Source organism: Bacillus rossius, chromosome 8 (genome assembly GCF_032445375.1).
Source record: "Bacillus rossius redtenbacheri isolate Brsri chromosome 8, Brsri_v3, whole genome shotgun sequence".
Lineage (NCBI taxonomy): Eukaryota > Metazoa > Arthropoda > Insecta > Phasmatodea > Bacillidae > Bacillus > Bacillus rossius.
In genome coordinates, this window is record NC_086336.1 from 52122320 (window position 1) to 52143707 (window position 21388).

At 38.6% G+C, this 21388-nt stretch overlaps 1 protein-coding gene across 1 annotated transcript in view; it reads left to right on the top strand.

Moving 5' to 3' along the window:
* Window positions 1–21388, top strand: part of LOC134534927 (obscurin) — a 214564-nt gene that overhangs the window by 50737 nt on the left and 142439 nt on the right. The gene's annotated exons all lie outside the window — the stretch shown is intronic.

Genomic DNA, 21388 nt, shown 5'->3' on the forward strand with positions numbered 1-21388 from the left:
CATAGTAAGGTCTGGCAAATTAATATTTTTCTCCTTGGTGAGACCAGTCCGCTTAGTGGAGCTCGCAGCGGCTAGCAAAATAAAAGCGCTAATAAAAGTTTTGTTCTTAACTTCGTCAATGGATAGAGTTGCCTTGAATTTTAAACGCACCATAGTTTGATGCGTTTGTCATGTCTTTAATTTTCGTTTGTTTGTGCCGTATGCGTTCCTATACCATTCATCCGATTGCGATTAAATTTTGGTGATTTATTATGCGCATTGCCATGAAGGTTACTGAGACGGTAAAACTATTTTTCAATAGTTGGAGCACTAATCGTGTCAAAAAATGTGTTTATTTCATTTTATATAGCGGCACTTCGTCTGTTTTTGTTGTATAAGTGCGCACGCATGTCACAATTTATTTAAATATAAAAGAGAGACAAAGATAGAGTGATATATATAGTGAGATAGAGACGGAGAGATAAGTAGATATAGAGCGAGGTATAGAGAATGAAATGGGTTAGATAAAGAGATATACCTATAGACGTATAGAGCTAAATAGAGACATATAGAAGATATAGAGATAGTGGGAAGTAGGATGTAGATACAAAGAGATAAATAGAGATAGAGAGATACATATATGGATATAGATGTAGATAGAGATAGTTAAATATATATAGAGAGATGGATAGATGATTTGTATATGTGGAACTACTTCAAACATATTACAAAACAAAACTGAATGAGGCATTGCAGTGCAGGCCGAGCATTAGCTAGATAATGGAATCTTTTCAATATTAGTAATCTCTTATTTTTCAGCTTTTTTATATTTGCTTTATAAAGTCTAAATTACATACAGACCAGGTAAATAACTATAAACTGGCAGAAAAACGTCTGTCGGGATCTGAAAATGATATAAATTAATTTTCACACTTGACATTCAAATTAAGAAGACAATTACTAACTACATCTGATTTCGAAAAAGGTCCCCTTCACCCTGTGTTCAGCCCGGGCAACGCCGGGTATTGCAGCTAGTAATTAATAAAAGTGAAATAAAATTGATTTATTTGCTATCCATAACGTATGATGCTCAGTAGAAGGTACACCTGAACCCACACATTCAAAATTTGATAAACTTCGTGTGTCACTGAGATATTAATTGCCCATTTCAGTGAACGACTATACAGAAAGGGCTAATTTTACGTTAAAATAACTGAATCCTTGTCGAGAAATTGAACCATTTCCCCTCTTTTCAATGAAACACTAGATACTGCGAGACGTGTCTGTGCCGTGTGAACCATAGAACAAGGAGGGAGAAACCTTGGTTTTGGGCGACATGTGACGTCATATGTTGGGTGGGCCATCAACTACTAGCAAAAAAAAAAACCTCCGGCGGGAGGTTCAAACATATAGTGTTAGGTTTATAATGTAAATTTAACTACATGACGACTAATTGCTCAGTGCAAAAAAAAAAACATTAAATGCAGTTTTGTAATTTTAAAAAAACCAGGAGTAGTATAGGATAGTATGTTCTGGCACTGGCTTCTGGCTGTGGAGCGTGTGGAGCTGCACGCTCGAAAAAATGTCACGTTCCGGAGGCCATATTGGATGAGCGTAACGGGGCACAAAGTAACGGGACAAGTATTACATTGACCTTTGACCCTCAAAATTTGCCAAAATTGGGCAAAAATTGCCCAAAATTCCTCAAAAATCGTCAAAATTTCCATTTTTGTGAAAAAAAATTCCGCCAAAAAATCTCAAATAATTCCACAATCCAAAAATTAGGATTTCGAAAATCCTCAAAAGTCGTTTTGCCCTAGAAATAACCCAAATTCCTAAAAGAGGCTTAAGCATCCTTGTCTACAGCCTCCGATAAGCCTCTGACGTCATCTAGGATTATGACCGCCATCTTGGATGAGTGTAACGGTACATAGTGTAACGGGACACATCGTAACGGGACAAGAAGATCACGGCGGCCATTTTGGATCCGCCATCTTGGATACGCCATATTGGATGACGTCATTGTGTTCTCGAACATTCCGGCGATGTGTTGTCCGCCATTTTGAATGATGAAGTCACCGTTGCAATTTCCGTTACGGCCGCCATCTTTAACTTTTTTATTTATTATCCGATTTTAACGAAATTTTTTTTAAAAATTATAAAAAAATTCACTTAATAAAATTTAAATAAAATACTTATAAAAATATACTTTTTACGACACGGTGTTCGGAGTCCTCGGTTCGAACCCGGTGAGGGCAAAAAAAATGGCGACCGATCCTTCCCTCACAGTGGGTGCTGGCAGACTGACTCCCACCACTTTTACCAACGCATATATATCGTCACCTAGTATGACGTCATGTCCGCCATCTTGTCTTCGTTGCTGGAGACCTCCATCTTGTTTTCGTCGGCGAGAGTGCGCTGACACCATGTTAGTTTAGTTCTTATCCGCTAGAGTGCAGTAAACATTTATTACTGTGACACCCGCCATCTTGAAATTTAGCCGTCATATTGAAAATCCGTAATTATTTAGCTAGAAATTCGGGAAAAGTTCCAAAATTCATTAAATAAATCACTCATTAATTTACATATTGATTCGATCCGCTCCTGTCCTCGGTTCGATACCCGATCGATGCAATAATGTTTAATTTTATGTAAAAAATAATAATTTCAATATACCATGTTCAACATTCGTAAAGAGTCTCTAAATCATCTACTACCAACATCCTATCAGACATCAAGACCAACATATTGGTAATTCGTAATTGTAATGCTAGAGATTCGGGAAAAAATTCAAAATTCATTAAATAAATTGACAATAAATATACTGATTGAATAGATCGAATAAGGTCCTTGGTTCGATCCCTGACCGATACCAAACAACAACTTTAATTTTAAAAAATACCACTAAAGTGTAAGGTTTGAGAAAATAAAAACACCGCAAGTTCTTTTAAAAAAACTTTTATTACATACATACTACACTACTACAAGTACAAAAAAAACACAGACAAATTACCCAACCCTTTTGGATTCCTCGTTTCAAACAGTCTTCTTATTGTACGGACTAAGCCTTTTACATGTCTTTAAATGTCTATCCGATCCGTTCATTACCGCAGCCAGAGACGGCCTGAAGTCCATATCACCAGGGTCTCACTTATATAGACCCATCAGTCGGTACAACACATGAGTCAAAACAAGAACCATGTTCATTATACTCACACTTAACTTTCTCGGAGCATTTTTTATAATGAAGATGTAAGCTATCAAGACGTGAAATTAGTTTTTTGCACTTATTGCACTGAAATTGTATTCTTTTAACATTATTAGAACAACTGCTTCTTTCATGTCTGCGAGCATTTGAGGTAATACTAAATGATGCGTCACAGTATTTGCACCGACGCAATGTACGCTTTTCATTAGTGGAAGAATCCATTGCTGACGATGAAACTTCGGATGATGGTGGTATCACATCTGTTGAAATCTCCTCCAATGTTGACGTCGTCGTTGCCAACGGTATCTGCACCTTCTCCATCGTAGCTGTCGTCAAGGTTCCCGTAGACGATGGTACAACCTCCGAGTTCGACGTTAAAGACGGTAAAGATGCCATCGAGGTCTCAAGAACAGCTAATTGACACGTCTTATGCACCAGAAGAAACAAACTAGGTGATCCTTACACCGCCGACGTCAGTAACAAACTGAGCGTCCTGCTGTCTAGGACTCGCTTATATACATGCACCGGATGGAATAATACGCTAGTCAAATCAAGAACCATTTACAATAATACTAGAGTCAAATCTACAAATTAAAAAAGAGGATCATTTGATCGAAAAAAAAAAATTCGATCTCTCCAATATACGCCAGGCTCCAAGAGCTACAATTCACGTCATCAGATCCATCTACATTTTGCTCCTATGCTTCAATTGACCATTAGCTGCAAGAGCTCCAACAGCTACATCAGCTCCAACACGTAATGTACGCAATGTACGCGCAATACATGCAATTTACACGCAATAAATGTAATGATTACACAGTACACTCAGGAAAACGGAATGTACACACAGTACACACACACAGGAAACGGAACGTACACACAGTACACACTGGAAACGGAATGTACACACAGTACACACAGGAAACTAAACGGACACACAGTACAGACAGGAAACGGAACGTACACACAGTACACACAGGAAACGGAACGTACACACAGTACACACAGGAAACGGAACGTACACACAGTACACACAGGAAACGGAACGTACACACAGTACACACAGGAAACGGAACGTACACACAGTACACACAGTAAACGGAACGTACACACAGTACACACAGGAAACGAAACGTACACACAGTACACACAGGAAACGGAACGTACACACAGTACACACAGGAAACGAAACGTACACACAGGAAACGGAACGTACACACAGTACACACAGGAAACGGAACGTACACACAGGAAACGGAACGTACACACAGGAAACGGAACGTACTCACAGTACACACAGGACACGGAACGTACACACAGTACACACTGGAAACGGAACGTACACACAGTACACACAGGAAACGGAACGTACACACAGTACACACAGGAAACGGAACGTACACACAGTACACACAGGAAACGGAATGATCACACATACAGTAGCGGAAACACACAGGCGGAGTAGGTAATCAGAATACAAGAAATAAAAACATTAAATTTTTACTTTCAATATTTAATTACTTCTCAACATTACACAAATACAAGTAAAAGAAGCCATTATTGTATGTAGCCAGCTTTCCTCAGTTCTTTGAGTATGAAGGATATTTCTTTGATGCACGAATAGTTTCCTGCACAAAGCGAGCCATGTAGAAGTCTTAGCCGGTCAACCAATATGTTTGGATCTTTCCATGATGTGTAATAAATCTCTTCTACCACCATCTTACTTGCTTGTTTATTATAAATACTGTTAATATCACAATCGTCGCAGTGTTCATAATAAGCATTATCAGAGATATTTGTTATAACACGACGTTTCCATCGTTTCGGTCTCAGGACATTGCCACATTCTTCGATCTTGTCCGCTCTAGGTGCTTCATCACAGTCTATGCCTTTGTCAACAGCCTCAAAGTCACTGTAACAATCACTGTAGAAGACATCCTCTTCACCCAGATTACCGTATGAATTCGCTATCGATGATGTCGAAGTGTCTTCATCGTCTTCATGCTTCCTTTTTAGAAGTCCATCATTTTTACAAAGAATGGAGGATCTACTGAATATAGGCTTGAATGTATTCTCACTTTTCACGGTGTTGATACTTCCATTATTTCAGTCTTCCCGAAGCCATTAGCATCCTTCAATTTATGTTCTTCCTCACGATCAGGTGAGCTAATACCATCACGCACAGGACAAGGAAAATTAATGTCGTAATGCAGATCACTCTTCTTTAGTCTAGTGAACCCATCGGTGTCCTCTATGCCGTAAGTAGTCTTGACTTTACATGTTCTAACATGTCTTTTTAAGCTGTCAATTCGTGTTAACAACCTGCTACAACGATTACAGCTTAACATGTTGCGTAGTGGGTTTCTAGCACAATCATTCTTCTCATGACGTCTAGCATTCCTTCTCATGACAAAATCCTTGCCACAGTATCTACAGCGGCTTCCTTCCGATTCAGCTGCAGATAACAAGCCACGATCCATGGTAGCTTCTGTGACTAATGTTAGATACAAACTGTCAGTTTTCTCCAATTGGAACCATTTCTTAAAAAGAGTTTTTGAAACATTTCATCACCGAGAGTTAAGTTATCTAATGAAAAGAAAATTGATGCAAGTATTTCCGGCTGTCATCAACAGATGTCGCCACGTGTTGCTCGCGGGTAAATAATATCTATTTCATTAATGTGGGATGCGAAACGCTCACTATCGATCGCAAAGGGAGGTTGGCTTCGATAGTATCCAAGGAGAAAAAAGTTCGTCCTTCCTGCTAGTGCTTCTCAGATTTCTCACGGTACGCCATCTTGAATTGCGACGTCACGACGGTCATCTTGGATGGTTGTGACCTTGACCTTTGACCGAAACCGCAGGAATGATCCCAAGCACACGGATTAACCATCAAAATATTGATAAGAATAATCAGGAGCACACGGAGAAAACCATCATAATATCGGCAAGAACAATCAGGAGCACACGGAGAAAACCGCCACAAGTTTTCTTTGATATCATAAAAAATACAAAAAAAATTAATAAAAAATAAAAACGAAAAAAAATTCAAACATTCTGGCTTGTACTAGAACTCTATATTTGCTCAACAATGAGAATGCCATGATTGTGCTATAAACCCACTACGCAACATGTTAAGCTGTAATCGTTGTAGCAGGTTGTTAACACGAATTGACAGCTTAAAAAGACATGTTAGAACATGTAAAGTCAAGACTACTTACGGCATAGAGGACACCGATGGGTTCACTAGACTAAAGAAGAGTGATCTGCATTACGACAATAATTTTCCTTGTCCTGAGCGTGATGGTATTAGCTCACCTGATCGTGAGGAAGAACATAAATTGAAGGATGCTAATGGCTTCGGGAAGACTGAAATAATGGAAGTATCAACACCGTGAAAAGTGAGAATACATTCAAGCCTATATTCAGTAGATCCTCCATTCTTTGTAAAAATGATGGACTTCTAAAAAGCAAGCATGAAGACGATGAAGACACTTCGACATCATCGATAGCGAATTCATACGGTAATCTGGATGAAGAGGATGTCTTCTACAGTGATTGTTACAGTGACTCTGAGGCTGTTGACAAAGGCATAGACTGTGATGAAGCACCTAGAGCGGACAAGATCGAAGAATGTGGCGATGTCCTGAGACCGAAACGATGGAAACGTCGTGTTATAACAAATATCTCTGATAATGCTTATTATGAACACTGCGACGATTGTGATATTAACAGTATTTATAATAAACAAGCAAGTAAGATGGTGGTAGAAGAGATTTATTACACATCATGGAAAGATCCAAACATATTGGTTGACCGGCTAAGACTTCTACATGGCTCGCTTTGTGCAGGAAACTATTCGTGCATCAAAGAAATATCCTTCATACTCAAAGAACTGAGGAAAGCTGGCTACATACAATAATGGCTTCTTTTACTTGTATTTGTGTAATGTTGAGAAGTAATTAAATATTGAAAGTAAAAATTTAATGTTTTTATTTCTTGTATTCTGATTACCTACTCCGCCTGTGTGTTTCCGCTACTGTATGTGTGATCATTCCGTTTCCTGTGTGTACTGTGTGTACGTTCCGTTTCCTGTGTGTACTGTGTGTACGTTCCGTTTCCAGTGTGTACTGTGTGTACGTTCCGTGTCCTGTGTGTACTGTGTGTACGTTCCGTTTCCTGTGTGTACGTTCCGTTTCCTGTGTGTACTGTGTGTACGTTCCGTTTCTTGTGTGTACTGTGTGTACGTTCCGTTTCCTGTGTGTACGTTCCGTTTCCTGTGTGTACTGTGTGTACGTTCCGTTTCCTGTGTGTACGTTTCGTTTCCTGTGTGTACTGTGTGTACGTTCCGTTTCCTGTGTGTACTGTGTGTACGTTTCGTTTCCTGTGTGTACTGTGTGTACGTTCCGTTTACTGTGTGTACTGTGTGTACGTTCCGTTTCCTGTGTGTACTGTGTGTACGTTCCGTTTCCTGTGTGTACTGTGTGTACGTTCCGTTTCCTGTGTGTACTGTGTGTACGTTCCGTTTCCTGTGTGTACTGTGTGTACGTTCCGTTTCCTGTCTGTATTGTGTGTCCGTTTAGTTTCCTGTGTGTACTGTGTGTACATTCCGTTTCCAGTGTGTACTGTGTGTACGTTCCGTTTCCTGTGTGTGTGTACTGTGTGTACATTCCGTTTTCCTGAGTGTACTGTGTAATCATTACATTTATTGCGTGTAAATTGCATGTATTGCGCGTACATTGCGTACATTACGTGTTGGAGCTGATGTAGCTGTTGGAGCTCTTGCAGCTAATGGTCAATTGAAGCATAGGAGCAAAATGTAGATGGATCTGATGACGTGAATTGTAGCTCTTGGAGCCTGGCGTATATTGGAGAGATCGAATTTTTTTTTTTCGATCAAATGATCCTCTTTTTTAATTTGTAGATTTGACTCTAGTATTATTGTAAATGGTTCTTGATTTGACTAGCGTATTATTCCTTCCGGTGCATGTATATAAGCGAGTCCTAGACAGCAGGACGCTCAGTTTGTTACTGACGTCGGCGGTGTAAGGATCACCTAGTTTGTTTCTTCTGGTGCATAAGACGTGCAATTAGCTGTTCTTGAGACCTCGATGGCATCTTTACCGTCTTTAACGTCGAACTCGGAGGTTGTACCATCGTCTACGGGAACCTTGACGACAGCTACGATGGAGAAGGTGCAGATACCGTTGGCAACGACGACGTCAACATTGGAGGAGATTTCAACAGATGTGATACCACCATCATCCGAAGTTTCATCGTCAGCAATGGATTCTTCCACTAATGAAAAGCGTACATTGCGTCGGTGCAAATACTGTGACGCATCATTTAGTATTACCTCAAATGCTCGCAGACATGAAAGAAGCAGTTGTTCTAATAATGTTAAAAGAATACAATTTCAGTGCAATAAGTGCAAAAAACTAATTTCACGTCTTGATAGCTTACATCTTCATTATAAAAAATGCTCCGAGAAAGTTAAGTGTGAGTATAATGAACATGGTTCTTGTTTTGACTCATGTGTTGTACCGACTGATGGGTCTATATAAGTGAGACCCTGGTGATATGGACTTCAGGCCGTCTCTGGCTGCGGTAATGAACGGATCGGATAGACATTTAAAGACATGTAAAAGGCTTAGTCCGTACAATAAGAAGACTGTTTGAAACGAGGAATCCAAAAGGGTTGGGTAATTTGTCTGTGTTTTTTTTGTACTTGTAGTAGTGTAGTATGTATGTAATAAAAGTTTTTTTAAAAGAACTTGCGGTGTTTTTATTTTCTCAAACCTTACACTTTAGTGGTATTTTTTAAAATTAAAGTTGTTGTTTGGTATCGGTCAGGGATCGAACCAAGGACCTTATTCGATCTATTCAATCAGTATATTTATTGTCAATTTATTTAATGAATTTTGAATTTTTTCCCGAATCTCTAGCATTACAATTACGAATTACCAATATGTTGGTCTTGATGTCTGATAGGATGTTGGTAGTAGATGATTTAGAGACTCTTTACGAATGTTGAACATGGTATATTGAAATTATTATTTTTTACATAAAATTAAACATTATTGCATCGATCGGGTATCGAACCGAGGACAGGAGCGGATCGAATCAATATGTAAATTAATGAGTGATTTATTTAATGAATTTTGGAACTTTTCCCGAATTTCTAGCTAAATAATTACGGATTTTCAATATGACGGCTAAATTTCAAGATGGCGGGTGTCACAGTAATAAATGTTTACTGCACTCTAGCGGATAAGAACTAAACTAACATGGTGTCAGCGCACTCTCGCCGACGAAAACAAGATGGAGGTCTCCAGCAACGAAGACAAGATGGCGGACATGACGTCATACTAGGTGACGATATATATGCGTTGGTAAAAGTGGTGGGAGTCAGTCTGCCAGCACCCACTGTGAGGGAAGGATCGGTCGCCATTTTTTTTGCCCTCACCGGGTTCGAACCGAGGACTCCGAACACCGTGTCGTAAAAAGTATATTTTTATAAGTATTTTATTTAAATTTTATTAAGTGAATTTTTTTATAATTTTTAAAAAAAATTTCGTTAAAATCGGATAATAAATAAAAAAGTTAAAGATGGCGGCCGTAACGGAAATTGCAACGGTGACGTCATCATTCAAAATGGCGGACAACACATCGCCGGAATGTTCGAGAACACAATGACGTCATCCAATATGGCGTATCCAAGATGGCGGATCCAAAATGGCCGCCGTGATCTTCTTGTCCCGTTACGATGTGTCCCGTTACAATATGTCCTATTACACTCATCCAAGATGGCGGTCATAATCCTAGATGACGTCAGAGGCTTATCGGAGGCTGTAGACAAGGATGCTTAAGCCTCTTTTAGGAATTTGGGTTATTTCTAGGGCAAAACGACTTTTGAGGATTTTCGAAATCATAATTTTTGGATTGTGGAATTATTTGAGATTTTTTGGTGGAATTTTTTTTCACAAAAATGGAAATTTTGACGATTTTTGAGGAATTTTGGGCAATTTTTGCCCAATTTTGGCAAATTTTGAGGGTCAAAGGTCAATGTAATACTTGTCCCGCTACACTGTGTCCCGTTACGCTCATCCAATATGGCCTCCGGAACGTGACATTTTTTCGAGCGTGCAGCTCCACACGCTCCACAGCCAGAAGCCAGTGCCAGAACATACTATCCTATACTACTACCATGTCCTATATAAATGAGAAGGAAATGCAATATTTCTGGCATGCCACACTACAAATGATGTGGCTACCGGAATAAAGTGAATTAATTTTCAATGGTTTTTGTTTGACTGATAATAGCTTAAGCATTACTTCTCACAATCAATGTTAGTAATATATAATGAAAGCTACTATCTAGCAGGTGGGCCCAGAACTACTTCAGAAACGAAGGTGAACATTCTAAAAGATATTGCGAAATGTCAAACTGTACGTACGAACATCATAACTGGATGCGCCTGCGAACCAGGTACAAAGGGAAAGTGTCAGGGGCAAATGCAACCCGCGGAGCAGAAGTGTTGTGCGGGGTTGCATAGCAGGCACGGGGGCCTGGCTCGGGGGCGTGGACGAGACAGCTGAGGCGCGCGCCCGCGCGAGTGATGGAGCAGGCGCGTGTCGGGGCCGGGCAGGGAATCCGGGTCGCCGTGGGGATGGTCGCGGCCCGAGGCCGGCCGGAAACGACCGAGCCCCGCCTGTGGGGAGGGGGGAGGCGGGGGGAGGAGGCGCCCCGGCCGAGGCAGGCCTCAGTCGCTCACGGCCTGCAGCTGGTGGAGGACGCGCCGCAACCCCCGCCGCCGCGTGAGTACTGGCGCTCCATAGAGCACACAACAGACAGACGAGTCTATCCGGCGGTCGCTCACTTTCAGCGATCTCCACCTCCGCCAACACATGCACGCTACTCAACTAATTTTCCTTTCTACATTTTCAGCATTTGGTTGCACTGTTCCCTAGTGTAAAATATTTACTTATAGTGATTCTTGAGTATCGGATTTTCACTACAACAATCATATCAACGTGAAAAAAATTAAAGACTCCTTTATATCTTTTCTTTTTATTGGTTTCGTGTAGTTTTTTTTTATCAAAATTATAGGCCTCTTATTATTTTGTAACTTAAAATTGGTAGGTCCCATATCAGTTTTCCAGGTCTTACTGCAGCACGTGTTTTCATTTTACACACGAAGCAGATGAATAGCACATCTGCGCTGAAAAATACCACACAGTAAAATAAGATACATCGTATTAATATAAAAGAAAACCATTATTCTATAAACTAACCTTATTTTATGAGGTTGAGCCACATCGCCCGACGTTTCGCTCCATCTTGAAGATGCCCGGTGGGGTGGAGAGTGAAAAATTGGCATACCCTACAACTTCGTCACCACTGAACGTCAAAACGAAAGCCTGTGATCAAATATTCGAGATTTATTCATACAGTATTTTTCTTTATTGACCCTTTGAAGTCCTTTGCTAAACCAAGTTCGCCATATTTAATTTCCTGTATCCATTATTTGAATCAAAATGCATAGAACAATGTCACATGATTAAAGAAATTTGAGAGTTACTCCTGAAAAATAATTGGAACATGATTTTAAATAGGGCAAATCTTTTTCAAAATAGGAATTCAAAAGGTTTAGTTATAAATGAAACATAACAATAATTATTATAATACTAGCTAATGACCGGCATGTGTTGCTATGCCTTTTTCAATTTTTAAAAAAAAATTTTTTAACTAGGTACACATATAAAAAGCATTTTTCTCTATCTCTATATCCCTCTATCTCTCTATATATCTATATATCTCTATATACGTGTGTACTTCTATAAATCTCACCATATTACTCTATATATTAAAAATATCTCTATATCTCTCTACATATCCATATCTCCCCAATTCACCCTCGCTCTCTCTAAAATTCTCTATGTTTCTATGAATATCCCTATATGTATTTCTCTACATCTCTCTATATATTTGTATATCTCCCGCACCTATCCCTCGATCACTCTATTCCTATATCTTCCTATCTATATCTTTATCTTAAAAATACATAATAAGAAGACACAAACATTATTTATATATTTTTTACCTATATATATATTATCTACATTTTTACCTGTCACGGGTGTGACCTAGGTATATAAAAACACGCGTGTATTTGAATGCAACGTTGTGTCAAAATTTCAAAGCAATCGGTGAAGAACTTTCGGTGGATTTGATATGTTTAACGAACGTTTACATTTTAATTCGTATAGACGATTCGTTACAAGACCTGTATTTCTTATTATTTGTGAGACTGGAGACGCGCCAAGATTCACGTGTTTGTGCTCCCGCCCGGCGAACATCCACTGCTCCGCCGTGTGCTCGCGCGGGTAGGACTCACATCCTCTTTGGCCCGTCGGTCGCTGGGACGTGAAGCGTGTGGTAATATCCTCCCTCTCCCCCCTACCAGGGGTTCTAAGTTACAGCGGCGACGTTTCACAAGGACAGTGCTTCGCTACCAGCGCGAAGGCACGGGCGAATATCGTTCCCTAACTCCGTGCGTTCGTTTTCGAAAACTGTCGTGGAATGGCTGCCTTTCACTCGCCTCAGCATATGATTATGAAAATTGAGGACGCACGCTCTTGAAAATACTTAACAAGTGCGTTTTTTTTTAATCTGCCAAAGGCTTACGCAAGGGAGATATGCATTTCCCCACCCAAAATCCTAAAATATATATTAAAATTCACTATTTCCACCAACATCAGGAAAAAATAATTGAAAGAAAACAGTGGGCAAAGTGGTTCTATTCCCCCTCTCCCCTCCTTCTAGGAAATTAAATTCTGGGTATACGTTCGTGACATTCACAATATTTACTAAACATAAATTTTTCGGTCTTCTCGGAAGTCACTCTCTCGTACAAACAAAATAAACTCTTGCAAAATATTGGGCTATTTTGATAAAATAAAAATTAAAAACTCGCTCCCACTTTAATCCGCGCCATTTTGACTTCAGCGCATGAATCGCTTGTGCATTATATCACGTGCGATTAAAATGATTGATGTTGGCTGGAAGAATTATGACCTATAACTTAATTTCACGCTTTTTTCCTCGAGTAACATAACTCCTTTCTCCGCGCACAGTGTGCACGAATACCGTGACAGAACTCAGCCAAGGCTTTCCATTTCACTTGCGAACTACGTGGTCACGCTCGTAGTAACTCCGCTATTCCCAGGAGTACTTGGATATTAATATTCGTCCAGTGAAAGTTATGAATTATTTACACATACTGGTTATCAAATAATATGAATGAAAAATATAAATCATGACAAACGTCGTAGTGAAACGTGCAATAGCTGCTGCCCAATGTGTCTTCATAATCGACGATCGTACACGATCGATGCCTACACAGTCCGGCGTCGATATAGAAGCGATTTTATCATCCACTTGCATAATTTCAACCACCCCATCTGCAGATGTACTGGCACCGTTGTTGATCCGCTCGGCCGTATTCATTCTTTTACGTTCCCGGCACAGCTTCACTCTGTCAAATAGTGTTTTATTGGTATAATTCGATTGCTTTTGGGAAGCCCTTTCCAACCGTATACGATCTCTGTATTTGGATTTGGCTTTTTGATGCGTATAGGCCGACATTATATATTTCTGATTATATATAGCTATTTTAAACTAATGTTTTATGTATGCAATCGGTATATTTTGATGAGAGCTGACGATTGAAACTCAAACGAACGTCGTAGCTTCTCCGAGTCAAAAGTTATACGAAATGGAAATCTCGAAACGCAGCAAAATGACCTCAAAATGGCGGCGTTTCACCCTCCACCACGCGCGATGCGTCACAGTCCTCACTTAGCGTAACGAATTCTTTGATCCTTTAGATATCCAGTGGTGTAATTAAATTTTGGATGGAGATGATGGATATGTAGCTGCAACACCAAACTCTATCCCCCGATTTGGTTATCATTCGTTTTTTGAATTGCCTCCCACTATGGAAGCAATTTTAAAGACGTATTCACGTCAAAAAAAATAAAAAAATCAATAAAAATCTTAAATATCCGAAAGTTATAATTTGATTGTTTTTAAATTTTGACACCAAATAGCATAGGTAAAATATACACATAAACGAATGTTTGTGTGTTTGTCTTCTGTTTTGTAAAGATAAAGATATAGATAGGAATATATAAACACAGAGATATAGTGAGGTAACGAGAGTTGTATAGAGATATAGATATATGTGCAGATATATAGAGATAGAGTGAGGGATGTATATATATATATGAATACATATAGATAGGGAGATAGATTGAGATATGGATAGAAACATTGATACATAGATATATTAAGTGATTTGGAGAGATATAGATAGAGATATTTTATAAATATATAAAGAGAGAAATATAGTGAGATTTATATAGAGAAGTATAAAGAGAGATAAAGAGACACATATATATTTTTATAAAGCCTATATAGAGAAATTTTGGGAGATTTATATAGACACATATATAGAGATAGAGAGATCGAGGGACAGAGAGAGATAGATGCCTTGTTATTGAACCTCTTTCAAAAAAATTACAAAACAATTGTGTGCTCTCTCTCTCACACACACAAATGTGTGTGTGCTTTTTCTTTTTTTTCGTTTCCATTTAACCAGACTGACCCACAGCAACGCGTGGCCGATACATATACTAAATCAATAAAATAAGTACTTACACCACTTAACATTAATTTTGGCCAACTTTAACTTTCCCCCACAGACCCTCCTCTTTCAGTACATTTAGTAATATGCTATTGCCGCTGTTCTGAAAGGTGACCACGAAGAAAGCTAATGATAAAACAATGCAATAATGATGTAAGTTAAATAAAGGGAGTAAAAACTTTGTGAACTATGTGAATTTGTGTTATTAATTTTTTGATACATGTGTTTAATAAAAAGGTAAAATATTATAAATAGGCTATATATTTCTGTACCCCCAAAAATTATATATAAAAAACGTGATAACAAAACATTCAAAGTGTGTATACTTATAACTTTAAAAAAACCTCTCAAATCGTTAATGCGCTTTCCTGGTCATACACATTTATCGGAACATCGTATTTACGAGTTTTATACTAACATGCTATATCCTTATTATTACTGTTTTACACTTAATTTCATATAAAATTAAGGTAAAATTAAAATAGAGAAATCTTTTAATATTCAGCGCTTGTATGTATGGAGAATGCGACACTTAAGGTCAGTTGCACATTATATCTCGTGTCATAAACTGATTAAATCGTGGTTCTACCACTGTTTTTGTGTTGCACCGTCACGTTTTGATCGCCGAACGTAATTTGCGGGTACTTCCAGATGAACCGACAGCGCTGTCAGTTCATCACAATGATATGGAATCGACATTGCGTGAGCAAACATGTTACGGACTTTGTGAAGGTTAATTTAATTGAACGTAAATATTAAATCATTTATTACAACTTTCTAGATAAATTATAGTACATTTATCAAAGATACCTCTTCTTCTAGTGCTACAACAACCTCTCACGTGAAATACCCATATTTTAAGTGTTTGAAATGCTCGTTATTTTAGTTTAATTATTTAGTAAGGCTTTTTATTTTATATTTTATAGTTACCTTCCACATGTAAGTTTTTTTTAAAAATCATATTCTATTCATATTCCAGACTGCTTCGTTGTGTTAGTAACTTTTAAGTACCAGTATAAGTTTGCAGTCAGTATTAAAAAATCAACAGCGATGAGACAGAGGGCGGGCGAAATCATTGGATCGCGGATCTAAGAGCGAAATGGTGCAACTGGCCATTAGAGGTGAATTAAGTTCCGCTATATTGATTTTTTTCAATTATAAGCCAGTGTTTTACAATACACTGGTTAAAGCTAGCGTTCGTGGATTGGGGTCATTGTGACAGTTATCATCACGTCCGTGAAAAATACAAGTTAATTATTTCCGGCGGTTAAAAACCGTAACTTATGACTTAATATCAGACACTTGGTGAAATAATATCCAAGCCTTGCCATGCTGGAAATTCTGATAAATTCCTGAAAACTTAAATTACAGCCAAAATGTAAAAAAAAAAAAAAAAAAAATACAATACCTCAGCATGGCATTATTTTCCTGAAACAAATCGGGAAGAGAGCGCAAATTCATCGCGATAGAAATGCGTGTTTGTTTCATTATTGCATCACTGTTGTGTCAGGGAATTGTGGGCGCCATTTTAGCTCGGGCGGGTAAAATCAAGAGTCATCGCCGGCTTTGATTGCTGAAACGTCTCGCTCGCGTGACGAGATGAACACGATGATAGTGATGTGACTTTACTCAGTCAGTAGTTATGAATTCAAAGAGGTAACGTACCTTAAAACTTTTGACTTGACGGATACGCGATATGATTACTCACCCTAACACAATAAACCAGAAGAAAAAAAAACTGAATCTCCTACTTGGTATTCGAACCCAGGATACTGCTTCCAGCCGGTTTGTCATTGAAACAAGAATTCATTTTTGGTGTGTAACGTCTTAGCTCTCGGCATATGGAATTTGGTAGACGTATAATTTCGTGGATGCGACGGAAGTAAAGGGACGGAAAATGTTTAAACACGTTGCTGCCATCTTTGGCGAAGAGCGCGAATCAAAGGAAACTTTATGGTATATGTAATTTTCGTGACAGGAATGTATTCGAAAACACAATTATCGTATATTTATCACGCTCGGCATTATTATTTAAAGAGTTCTGGGTTAAATTTTGTGTCCTTATTTCGTATCATAAGTGTATTTGCAACGTGAGAACACGTGAATTTGCTCGTCACAGAGGTTTGATGTTTACACATCACTGGCGGGTACTGAAAGACTTGGAAAGCCTAAGATGTCCATCAAGTTCTGTCCCTGCCCGAATATTCACCTTCGGCCAACTTCGGGATTTGTTTTATTTTTTGCGCAGGAAAAATTAATTCAAATATTAAAAAGTGGTCGGTTAGGTTAGCTACATTAAAACACTTTAAAACACTATGGACGGTTAGTTAGGTTAGTATAGCTACATTAAAATAAACAGAGAAATATAAATGTACTAGCTGCAGTACCCGGCGTTGCTCGGGTTAAACACATGGAGCTTTATTGTCTGCGAGTTAAAGCAAACTGGATAGCGCTATATGACAGTGTGTTGGACATAGAGAAATGTCACACAATTACTGTTTGTATGTTTATGATCTATGATTTTTTGTTTACCCATGGCGATCAGCTATTTATTATTTATTATTAATTATAAATTATTAAGACCATTTATCGAAATAAAAACTATCCTATCTCTCAAGTTGGATCGAACTGCACATGGTGTGCGAATTTTATTATAATCGGTTAAGTGGTTTAGGAGTCCATTGAGGACAAACATTGTGACACGAGATTTATATATATTAAGATATAAATAAACCCGAGGTTGGCCGAAGGTGGAATATTCGGGCGTGTTCGGGCAAGGACAGAACTTGATGTACAACTTAGGCTTCCCGAAAGACTTATCTTGTTTTAAGACGGCAAAAAGCGTGTCGTTCCTCCCAGGAGCCGAGGAGACGGTCCCTGTCACTCGCAGAATAATGGGCCCAAGAGAACCCAGCGCGCTCTGCAGTCGCACGGGAACTGCCAGCCCACCGCTCCTCCCGGGAGACGGAGGCACTTGGCACGAGGACGGGTTATTTCACAGTTGGCAGCGCCCGGGCGGGAACACTCTGGCGCAGCCATGGTTACACGTACTCAACTCAGCGCTGCGCCAGATTAAAAACACAGGCGAAAGAGTGATTGCGTTTCTCGGCGAAATTCGCTTCTTTTTTTTTTTTTTTTTTTTTTTTTTTAAGGGGCGGGATGAAGTTTACACAATGCATTTAAAGTTTGGTGGAAAAGTTCCTCCAGTTTTCAGTTGTGAAGTACGGGTGTCCAAGCAATGGTACGCGTAATAATTAACTCTTCGGTGTTGATGTACGAAATGTTACAATAAAATGGTTTATCGGACTAAATTTGAACTAACGTGCAACGCCAGGACCATTAAATTTACTCGTACGTTTTTATTCTGACATGCAGGCAAAGTTATGCGGATGTAGAATATATGTCTTGTTAATTAAAAGTAAGGCGTCAAACACTAATACACTTCAAATATCGCATAGGGTACAATGGAGTCGTGGATGCTTGCGCTAACTCACATTTAAGTGTCCGTCTCATACGTCATGTTGAATTTTTCATTTTCTCATCATTACTATTATTTAAGAGATAAAACTGAAAATATAAAAAGAAACCTCCCTTGAATTTTCTGTTCTTTTATAAATATTTTTTAACAGATTTACTAAGTATTATGTATATTAATTGGCTCGACTTTTTACTCCCTTGATATTAAACGTAAGTGAATAGCTGTTGAAGATATTTGTATCAGAACAACAAACTCAACGGAAGCATTATGTTAAAAAATTATAAATACCCCTTGAATAATAGTTAATGACGGGAGAACAAAAAAATCAACATGTGAGAGACTTTGTGTTTCTCTAAATCGCTTCTCTATTTCGTTACGGATGTCTTTTACGGTGTGTTTAATTGATCACAATGTCTAATTCATAGCAATTTCGTCACTACAATAATTTGAAACTATATCATGCTTTGCCTGTGCAGAAGGAATTACCCGGCTGTAAGAAAGCCGATCTCGCCAGTGAGCTAGTTTACCGTGGTGACCTCGTCCCCCCATTAGTGGATCGGAATTGTACTTGTTGCCAAACTCTTGATCTCGTAACTCACTTGTTTGTCGAATGAAAAAAAAAATGCGATGGAGTATTTCAGTACTCGCCAGAGATGTGTAACATCTAACCTCGGTAACGATAAATTCACGTGTAAATACACTTATTATACGAAACTCTGAGACGAAAATTAACGTAGAATTCTTTAAATTAATGCCGAGCGTGATATATGTACGAAGATAGTGTTTTCAACTGAATTTCTGGACGCGAATCACACGTAGTTTCCACACCCACCGCTAGAATTTGCTGTCGGAGCAGCTACGTCGACTATAGAATCATTCGATTGGCAGGCTGAAATTTTAAACTGTACAATGGCTACTATAAAATCGAAAGACTTGAAAACATACTAAACCCCGGCTTTGGACCTGATTATAGACAAGGCATATTATTATTAAAATACTGCCCATCTTGTTAAACATTCTTTAAACAGTTAAAACTGTAAAGTTTCCCTTTGGCTTTGTGAACCTTGGTTTGCGCTATCCGCAACAGATGGCAGCACCATGTTTATTACACATTTCCGTTCCTTGACCTCGTCGCATTCACAAAATTACTCCTACCAAATGCCGTATTCCGATAGCTAAGATGCTACACATCAATATGTGGAATTCACACAATGTTGTATAGCTTTGTTTCTTAACTTTTCCTGATTTATTTACGACGCGAAGAACGCATGATGAAGATATAACAACGTGTATCTTCCGTTATTGCGACTTTGGCGTAGAGGCTCGGATAATTCGGCTGTGTGATCAACAAGTCACTGAGCTATTTCATCACATTATCCATAGTTGATGGGGGAAAAAAAGTAAGTGATTTTATGTACAAAAAATAAAATACATATATTTAATAATCTCGATGAAATAGTTGACATGCTTCTCTAAAATACTCACTCCCAAACACTATGTCTACCTGTTAATCAAGAAATTGACATTTTCTTGAACAAAAATTCTATTTTTAAAAATGTCAGGCCTCATTACGTTTGGTTACCTATCTTTCCACGCACTTTAATTGTTACCTTAATTCTTTTTTTTCGTAGAAAATGACGAAACTAAATTAATGTGTTTGTTGCGTTATTCGGGAAGAAATGGGCAGACGTCATTTTCAGAGCATCTGGTCCATGACGCGTGTTCACGATTTATCCCTAAATACTTTCCTCCGCTGCCACAAACGTTCAAACATCACGATATCGCGTCGATTGCCTCGCCTTCGTTACACCCGAGAGTTTCCAGTTTCGCGATGCTCTTACTTACATGTGAAGCCTACGATTCACTCATCATTCTGGACATACCCGAATACTCACGTTGGCAAGCCTTCTTTCAACAGACGAGAGAGCTTAACGTCCGATCGTGCATCTTCGTTTTTTTTGTTCATTGTAAATAAATATACAAATCATGATGGTCAATTAGGTTAGGTTAGCTGCTTTATAAATACTTTAAAACATTGTGGACGGTTGATTTGGTTAGGATAGCTACATTAAAAATACTGTGAAATCAAGTAAACGGTTTCCTAGCGCTGGATAGCTACATATTAAAAAGTTATTTGCTAAGCAACCATAAAATGATTTTACAGTATTTTTAATGTAGCTATACTTACCTAATATAACCAACCATCCAAAATGTTTTAAAGTATTTATAATTACTTCTTGCTAATTTTAAGAATGACATCTTATAAGTTAAACCCGCGCAATTGGAGAATAAATGCCCGCGAATTTTTTTCCCCCCCAAATAAATACATCTGTTGTGGTACGAAAAAAAAAAAAAAAAACGAGCATGAACTTGGGGAACATCGGGTTTGGCTCTCTCGTCTGTTGAAAGAAGGCTTGCCAACGTGAGTATTCGGGTATGTCCAGAAGGATGAGTGAATCGTAGGCTTCCCTTACTTATATCGCGTCGGCGCCAGGCTGGCCAACCTCTTGGCGGGAAAGGAGAACGCGGTTCGTCACTTAAGAAATTTATCCGCTTCTACAAATCTAGAGCTGTCGCGGGGCGTAACTGATGGGTGACGTTGAAGCTTGGGATCTAGAGTGGAAAAGGTAGTGGTGGAAAGTACTGTCAAATTAAATGTTAAGAGACCAAAATGATTAAAACCCTGAACCATTATAGAGCTGCTGGGCCAAAATCTACTTTGACTATAAAACACGCAGCCCAGTCGTACTATTGCGAGATGTCAGTTGTTACACAGAAAATATTTTCTGAACTTTTACAAAAGATTCCTTTGGAAAACAGTTGTCAAGAAATATTTCGTAGGATACTGTAACTTTGTAAGCACACCGCTATGGTTATTTTTCCATTTATAAAATACGTTTGCAGAGATAATACTGAGTATTTCTTACAAGAATTGGCGCATAATTTTATATTTGATTGATGTTTTATTCAAGCGTATTTTTTTAAACCATGGAAAATATAATTGAATATTCAATAG